Source organism: Schistocerca gregaria, unplaced genomic scaffold, assembly GCF_023897955.1.
Source record: "Schistocerca gregaria isolate iqSchGreg1 unplaced genomic scaffold, iqSchGreg1.2 ptg000699l, whole genome shotgun sequence".
NCBI classification, from domain to species: Eukaryota; Metazoa; Arthropoda; class Insecta; order Orthoptera; family Acrididae; genus Schistocerca; species Schistocerca gregaria.
In genome coordinates, this window is record NW_026062078.1 from 24,889 (window position 1) to 33,795 (window position 8,907).

Genomic DNA, 8,907 nt, shown 5'->3' on the forward strand with positions numbered 1-8,907 from the left:
CATGTAAATGACTCCTGAATTTTAGTATTGTTCATTAGTTTGTCACTGTCCTCAGTAGAGGCCAGTTCGACTATCAATACGTTTTTTGTAGTCCTGATCTGATTTATTTTGATCTTATCTACTCTAGGGTTTATACTCTTTTCAAATTTGGCTTTTGCCGTCTTGACATCGTCCCCTTTCTTAGGCTTTATGAAGACTGTTGGGACAGCCTTCTGTACGTTCTGCTTTATCGTGTCTTGCACCGTGCGTTTTATTGTGATTGGTGCTGCCGCAACTGCAGCATAAGACTTCTGGGGCTTTGCCGCCTCTTTTCTAAGGCGGTCATTTTCCGCCTTTATCTCTTCATATTGCCCCTCGAGCTTGGCATGCGCCAAAGCCCAGTTGGCAACTTCTTCTTTTATCACCCGAATTTGATCTGCGGTGATCTTTCCATGTTTAACGCTTCGGTCTAGAAGCCGAAGAAAATGCGCGTGTCGCTCCATGACGGAGACGTTTGATCTTGCATCGAATGGAGCGTCTTGCTCCGGTAGCGCCGTATCACTCTCCACGTTTTCTGCCATCATTGATTGAATTGAAGAGTGATAAATTGGAGGCCCGTCTCTTACCCCGGACCGGCCTCTCTGGCATGGGGGGGGGCAAATTGCAGCTCGCTCACCAGTCCCGCCCCTTGACCAAGAGCTTTAAGAGCTGCTGGGTTTAGCACGCCGTTTCCAGCGCACTAGTCCCCTTCCACAACCACATCACTGGGGATTTCACCCGTCCCTCCCCGGCAAATGCCCACCGCATTCCGGAGAGGCGGATTCACCTCTCGGCCTTCGCCCCCTACTCGGCCGAGTTCCCACCTAAAGGCCAAGAACCCAGTCCTACCCAGGTGCTGGGTCGGTCCCCCAGACTTTCGGGGGTCTGGCCCCATCTAACCTAGCCGGGGACATGTCACCATGCCCCGGCTTGACGGAGCATGTCCGGGACATCCCGTTCACGGCGATGAGCCTTTGCCGGCTCGGGCCGTGATCCCTCCCCAGCGAATGTGGACGTGGGGTTTGCAGAGCTGAGATGTTGTTTGCCCTGCGAGGGACAGATCTTGTGTCCCTTGCGACGCAGCTTCCCCTGCGCCATGCACCCTTTGCTTTCGCCTTGGGTTGGGGGACCATTTAACGTCGTCCAGGACGTGAGGAACTGCAGCAGCCAGACCGCAGGGCCCCAGGATCGTCGTGAGACTTACCCTCATACCCTCGCCCAGCCGCCGCGCTCAACTCAGGAGAGACAGGTGGTGTGTCTCTCGTTACGCAGCTTCCCCTGCGCCACGCACCCTTTGCTTTCGCTTGGGTTGGGGGCACTTAACGTCTTGCCGCGACGGGAGTTTTACGTCCTACCTTGACACACGACAACCCTCACAAATCCACAGCCCAGAGATGTTAAAGGTGGTAGCTGGGTCTTATATTGTGGAGTTTGACATCATCGAGACGGTGCGGCACTCAAGCCCGAGTTACGTTCCCCAGGGGGGTCTCCACACGTACCGGGGGATCATGACCGACCATGTCTCACCCACCGCTTTTGCTAATTAACGGTGGGCCAGTGCGGACCGTGAGGATTGCACCCAGTTAAGGGCTAGCCGTTTAACGTCATGCATGGACGGCCCATCCCGTGTTAGCTTCGCCCCATCTAAGGGGGTTACTGAGCCAGAGAGCCACGACAAGGCCACGAGATTGGACATTACGGTCCCCGCCCCACTCAGGTTCCTCTGAGCCCCGACGCGTTCGTTGACTTCAGGGAATCAGAGGGTCTCCTGGCGGTTTTAACCCAGTTATGGGAGGCAACACACCTCCCCCAGGTGGCGCTGCGCAGACCGCTTTTCTCTGGAGTAGATAGGGACAGCGGGAATCTCGTTAATCCATTCATGCGCGTCACTAATTAGATGACGAGGCATTTGGCTACCTTAAGAGAGTCATAGTTACTCCCGCCGTTTACCCGCGCTTGCTTGAATTTCTTCACGTTGACATTCAGAGCACTGGGCAGAAATCACATTGCGTCAACACCCGCTAGGGCCATCGCAATGCTTTGTTTTAATTAGACAGTCGGATTCCCCCAGTCCGTGCCAGTTCTGAGTTGATCGTTGAATGGCGGCCGAAGAGAATCCGCGCACCCGCGCGCCCCCGGAGGAGCACGCTAAGGCGGACGCGGCCTCGCAGCAAGGAAGATCCGTGGGAGGCCAAGGCACGGGACCGAGCTCGGATCCTGCACGCAGGTTGAAGCACCGGGGCGCGAACGCCGCGCAGGCGCGCGCATCCTGCACCGCCGGCCAGCACGAGGCCAACCAACGGCGAGAGCAGACCACGCCCGCGCTAAACGCCCGCACTTACCGGCACCCCTACGGCACTCACCTCGCCCAGGCCCGGCACGTTAGCGCTGACCCACTTCCCGACCAAGCCCGACACGCCCCGATCCTCAGAGCCAATCCTTATCCCGAAGTTACGGATCCAATTTGCCGACTTCCCTTACCTACATTATTCTATCGACTAGAGGCTCTTCACCTTGGAGACCTGCTGCGGATATGGGTACGAACCGGCGCGACACCTCCACGTGGCCCTCTCCCGGATTTTCAAGGTCCGAGGGGAAGATCGGGACACCGCCGCAACTGCGGTGCTCTTCGCGTTCCAAACCCTATCTCCCTGCTAGAGGATTCCAGGGAACTCGAACGCTCATGCAGAAAAGAAAACTCTTCCCCGATCTCCCGACGGCGTCTCCGGGTCCTTTTGGGTTACCCCGACGAGCATCTCTAAAAGAGGGGCCCGACTTATATCGGTTCCGCTGCCGGGTTCCGGAATAGGAACCGGATTCCCTTTCGCCCAACGGGGGCCAGCACAAAGTGCATCATGCTATGACGGCCCCCATCAACATCGGATTTCTCCTAGGGCTTAGGATCGACTGACTCGTGTGCAACGGCTGTTCACACGAAACCCTTCTCCGCGTCAGCCCTCCAGGGCCTCGCTGGAGTATTTGCTACTACCACCAAGATCTGCACCGACGGCGGCTCCAGGCAGGCTCACGCCCAGACCCTTCTGCGCCCACCGCCGCGACCCTCCTACTCGTCAGGGCTTCGCGGCCGGCCGCGAGGACCGGCCATGACTGCCAGACTGACGGCCGAGTATAGGCACGACGCTTCAGCGCCATCCATTTTCAGGGCTAGTTGCTTCGGCAGGTGAGTTGTTACACACTCCTTAGCGGATTCCGACTTCCATGGCCACCGTCCTGCTGTCTTAAGCAACCAACGCCTTTCATGGTTTCCCATGAGCGTCGATTCGGGCGCCTTAACTCGGCGTTTGGTTCATCCCACAGCGCCAGTTCTGCTTACCAAAAGTGGCCCACTTGGCACTCCGATCCGAGTCGTTTGCTCGCGGCTTCAGCATATCAAGCAAGCCGGAGATCTCACCCATTTAAAGTTTGAGAATAGGTTGAGGTCGTTTCGGCCCCAAGGCCTCTAATCATTCGCTTTACCGGATGAGACTCGTACGAGCACCAGCTATCCTGAGGGAAACTTCGGAGGGAACCAGCTACTAGATGGTTCGATTAGTCTTTCGCCCCTATACCCAGCTCCGACGATCGATTTGCACGTCAGAATCGCTACGGACCTCCATCAGGGTTTCCCCTGACTTCGTCCTGGCCAGGCATAGTTCACCATCTTTCGGGTCCCAACGTGTACGCTCTAGGTGCGCCTCACCTCGCAATGAGGACGAGACGCCCCGGGAGTGCGGAGGCCGCCGCCCCGTGAAGGGCGGGGAAGCCCCATCCTCCCTCGGCCCGCGCAAGGCGAGACCTTCACTTTCATTACGCCTTTAGGTTTCGTACAGCCCAATGACTCGCGCACATGTTAGACTCCTTGGTCCGTGTTTCAAGACGGGTCGTGAAATTGTCCAAAGCTGAAGCGCCGCTGACGGGAGCGATTATTCCGCCCGAGAGCATCCCGAGCCAACAGCGGCGCGGGTCCGGGGCCGGGCCAGGTAGGTCCGTCATCCGGGAAGAACCGCGCGCGCTTGCCGGGAGCCCGAGCGCCCAAAGGGGCGAATCGACTCCTCCAGATATACCGCCGAGCAGCCAGCCAGGACACCGGGGCTCTGCCCAACAGACGCGAACCGAGGCCCGCGGAAGGACAGGCTGCGCACCCGGGCCGTAGGCCGGCACCCAGCGGGTCGCGACGTCCTACTAGGGGAGAAGTGCGGCCCACCGCACACCGGAACGGCCCCACCCCGCGGCGAGTGGAAAGGCAACCGGACACGACCCCGCCGCGGATTGCTCCGCGCGGGCGGCCGGCCCCATCTGCCGAGGGCGGGGGCCAGTGGCCGGATGGGCGTGAATCTCACCCGTTCGACCTTTCGGACTTCTCACGTTTACCCCAGAACGGTTTCACGTACTTTTGAACTCTCTCTTCAAAGTTCTTTTCAACTTTCCCTCACGGTACTTGTTCGCTATCGGTCTCGTGGTCATATTTAGTCTCAGATGGAGTTTACCACCCACTTGGAGCTGCACTCTCAAGCAACCCGACTCGAAGGAGAGGTCCCGCCGACGCTCGCACCGGCCGCTACGGGCCTGGCACCCTCTACGGGCCGTGGCCTCATTCAAGTTGGACTTGGGCTCGGCGCGAGGCGTCGGGGTAGTGGACCCTCCCAAACACCACATGCCACGACAGGCGGCAGCCTGCGGGGTTCGGTGCTGGACTCTTCCCTGTTCGCTCGCCGCTACTGGGGGAATCCTTGTTAGTTTCTTTTCCTCCGCTTAGTAATATGCTTAAATTCAGCGGGTAGTCTCGCCTGCTCTGAGGTCGTTGTACGAGGTGTCGCACGCCACACCGCCAGCCGGCTGTGCACGCTACCGAGAAAGTACCGGTATGCGAACCGCCAGGCGACGGGCGCGCATCGCACGTTTAAGGAGACGCGGCCGGCCACACAGGCGACCACGACACTCCCACGTCTCCGAAGCGGGACAAACGCCGCGCGCTTCAGTATACGTAGCCGACCCTCAGCCAGACGTGGCCCGGGAACGGAATCCATGGACCGCAATGTGCGTTCGAAACGTCGATGTTCATGTGTCCTGCAGTTCACATGTCGACGCGCAATTTGCTGCGTTCTTCATCGACCCACGAGCCGAGTGATCCACCGTCCTGGGTGATCTTTTCCTTTTCAGTCTCCCACTGTCTCTTTCAAGACAGTAGCATTTGCGGGACTGAGGCGTCTGACGGCCCCTGTTCCACTATTTTTTTTGTGTCCAACGGCCTCACAGCCGATGGGCGTCGTACGGCTCCACACCGGAGCGGACAGGCACTCGGGCGAACGTCATTCAAAACCGGCGCCAGGCGCCAGGTACCGCAGGCCAGCCGCTCCAGAGCTTCAGCGCTCGTACCACACAACAACAACAACAACAACACTTCCGCTAGTTTTGAGAGGCACGCGTGGTTCCGCACGCGGCGCACGGCCACTGCCGTACAGGTAGCGTGTTGCGCGACACGACACGCACATCGAAAGACATGCAGTCTAGTCGGTAATGATCCTTCCGCAGGTTCACCTACGGAAACCTTGTTACGACTTTTACTTCCTCTAAATGATCAAGTTTGGTCATCTTTCCGGTAGCATCGGCAACGACAGAGTCGATGCCGCGTACCAGTCCGAAGACCTCACTAAATCATTCAATCGGTAGTAGCGACGGGCGGTGTGTACAAAGGGCAGGGACGTAATCAACGCGAGCTTATGACTCGCGCTTACTGGGAATTCCTCGTTCATGGGGAACAATTGCAAGCCCCAATCCCTAGCACGAAGGAGGTTCAGCGGGTTACCCCGACCTTTCGGCCTAGGAAGACACGCTGATTCCTTCAGTGTAGCGCGCGTGCGGCCCAGAACATCTAAGGGCATCACAGACCTGTTATTGCTCAATCTCGTGCGGCTAGAAGCCGCCTGTCCCTCTAAGAAGAAAAGTAATCGCTGACAGCACGAAGGATGTCACGCGACTAGTTAGCAGGCTAGAGTCTCGTTCGTTATCGGAATTAACCAGACAAATCGCTCCACCAACTAAGAACGGCCATGCACCACCACCCACCGAATCAAGAAAGAGCTATCAATCTGTCAATCCTTCCGGTGTCCGGGCCTGGTGAGGTTTCCCGTGTTGAGTCAAATTAAGCCGCAGGCTCCACTCCTGGTGGTGCCCTTCCGTCAATTCCTTTAAGTTTCAGCTTTGCAACCATACTTCCCCCGGAACCCAAAAGCTTTGGTTTCCCGGAGGCTGCCCGCCGAGTCATCGGAGGAACTGCGGCGGATCGCTGGCTGGCATCGTTTATGGTTAGAACTAGGGCGGTATCTGATCGCCTTCGAACCTCTAACTTTCGTTCTTGATTAATGAAAACATACTTGGCAAATGCTTTCGCTTCTGTTCGTCTTGCGACGATCCAAGAATTTCACCTCTAACGTCGCAATACGAATGCCCCCGCCTGTCCCTATTAATCATTACCTCGGGTTCCGAAAACCAACAAAATAGAACCGAGGTCCTATTCCATTATTCCATGCACACAGTATTCAGGCGGGCTTGCCTGCTTTAAGCACTCTAATTTGTTCAAAGTAAACGTGCCGGCCCACCGAGACACTCAACAAAGAGCACCCTGGTAGGATTTAAACGGGGTCCGCCTCGGGACGCGAAAGCACCCCTTCGGCTCGCCCCACCGGCAGGACGTCCCACGATACATGCCAGTTAAACACCGACGGGCGGTGAACCAACAGCGTGGGACACAAATCCAACTACGAGCTTTTTAACCGCAACAACTTTAATATACGCTATTGGAGCTGGAATTACCGCGGCTGCTGGCACCAGACTTGCCCTCCAATAGATACTCGTTAAAGGATTTAAAGTGTACTCATTCCGATTACGGGGCCTCGGATGAGTCCCGTATCGTTATTTTTCGTCACTACCTCCCCGTGCCGGGAGTGGGTAATTTGCGCGCCTGCTGCCTTCCTTGGATGTGGTAGCCGTTTCTCAGGCTCCCTCTCCGGAATCGAACCCTGATTCCCCGTTACCCGTTACAACCATGGTAGGCGCAGAACCTACCATCGACAGTTGATAAGGCAGACATTTGAAAGATGCGTCGCCGGTACGAGGACCGTGCGATCAGCCCAAAGTTATTCAGAGTCACCAAGGCAAACGGACCAGACAAGCCAATCCGATTGGTTTTGATCTAATAAAAGCGTCCCTTCCATCTCTGGTCGGGACTCTGTTTGCATGTATTAGCTCTAGAATTACCACAGTTATCCAAGTAACGTGGGTACGATCTAAGGAACCATAACTGATTTAATGAGCCATTCGCGGTTTCACCTTAATGCGGCTTGTACTGAGACATGCATGGCTTAATCTTTGAGACAAGCATATGACTACTGGCAGGATCAACCAGGGAGCTGCGTCAACTAGAGCTGAGCAGCCGGCCGCCCGGGAGTGTGTCCCGGGGGCCCGCGCGAACACGCAAGCGTCCGCTCAATTATTCTGCAAACAGGAGGAGGCCGAGCTCCCCTGCACGATACACCTCGAAACCCTCTCAGGTCCCGGCGGCGCGCAGCGCCGTCCTAGGTACTTGGTCGGTTTCGAGAGAGGCGCAATCGCCCGGAGTTAGGCGAGTAGACGGTTTTAGTGAGAACACCCTTGCTCCCAACTGAGCTTGCCGCTGCCGACAGAGGCCCGGGAGCGTGCTGTCGTGGCATTGCCGGCGGGAGACAACACGCGCCACCTATGGTGACCGGCAGCTCCAACGCCAGCGCCACACAAGGGCAAAGCCCCACTTGGGTGCAGAAGCGAACTCTCCCAGCACAGCGCACGCGCCAACACGTCCGCACAACTGCGATACAAACCACCTGCGAGAACCGCTGGGGCGACCGAGCAGCAGACGGCGTCGCGGCGCCGAGTGCCAGGCGGCGGCGCATCCTCAACGCACACAGTCCTCAATCAGACCAGCACACTGCAGATGTCCACCGCGCTTCGCACCGGGCTCGGCTGAACCAACTTTGGCCGCCAGGCGCCGCGTGCAGGGTGCGCCGCAGCGTAGCTGCGCCGCCTGCCGGGCCCGTCGGCTGGCGCTCCTGCCACTCGGCGCCCCCCACCAGCCGCCTGTTGCGCGTGCGCCCACGCAGCGCGCGGCCAACACGCCGGGCGGCCCCCCTTCACCGGCCGGGAACAGTCCCACCAAGCCACCGCCGCGTATCGCTTCATACCCACATGGGCCTAGTCACGTGTGTGGATGTGGCGGGTACCGCTGAAACAACCGGTTAATAGCTGTACCGATCGTCGCCATCACAGATTCACCTCCAGCGTGAACAACCGCTCAACAACGGATTTCCAGTTCATTTGCGTATCTTGGGCAGTAAACGTAGATGTCCACCTACATTTGCGAATTCAACAATTCTTGCATGCCAGGATGTCATGTGTCACGACACGCTACATCAGACCACATACACACTGCGACATGTGCAGAAGAGAACACGTGGAAGGTGGCCCGCGCACGTATGCGATGTCCCTTCCGCGATCCACTGTCAACCGGCATCTGCGGCATGTCCCAGATATGGAACGCGGTCCACCAGGGTAGCACTTTGTGTGAGGCAATACGACAAAGTCGGAATACACGCGTCACTACATCAGACGGCTCACGCTGACCTGACCTGACCTGACTCACCGCACCACCACCCCCAGCGACCCAGGGTGACATACAATGCGTTCGTACGTTCCTCCCACACGCCTCTACGGCGTACCACAGTGCAACCTAGCTGTTATTGGGAGACGAGACAAGTAGCATCGAGCACATCATATGGAAATTGAGATTCGACACCGTTGGGCACAGCCAGCGTACGGTCACACGTATCACACTACTTCACTCTGTACGTAACGACC

General features: G+C 57.6%; 2 non-coding genes across 2 annotated transcripts; both read right to left on the reverse strand.

Annotated features, from left to right (window-relative positions):
- Window positions 1-5,007: 5,007 nt before the first annotated feature.
- On the reverse strand, window positions 5,008-5,162 carry LOC126320058 (5.8S ribosomal RNA). Its single transcript, XR_007557827.1, has one exon. It is a non-coding gene; the product is annotated as a 5.8S ribosomal RNA (ribosomal RNA).
- A 371-nt stretch (window positions 5,163-5,533) lies between these two features.
- LOC126320054 (small subunit ribosomal RNA) lies at window positions 5,534-7,426 on the reverse strand. The gene has a single exon (XR_007557823.1). It is a non-coding gene; the product is annotated as a small subunit ribosomal RNA (ribosomal RNA).
- Window positions 7,427-8,907: the final 1,481 nt, after the last annotated feature.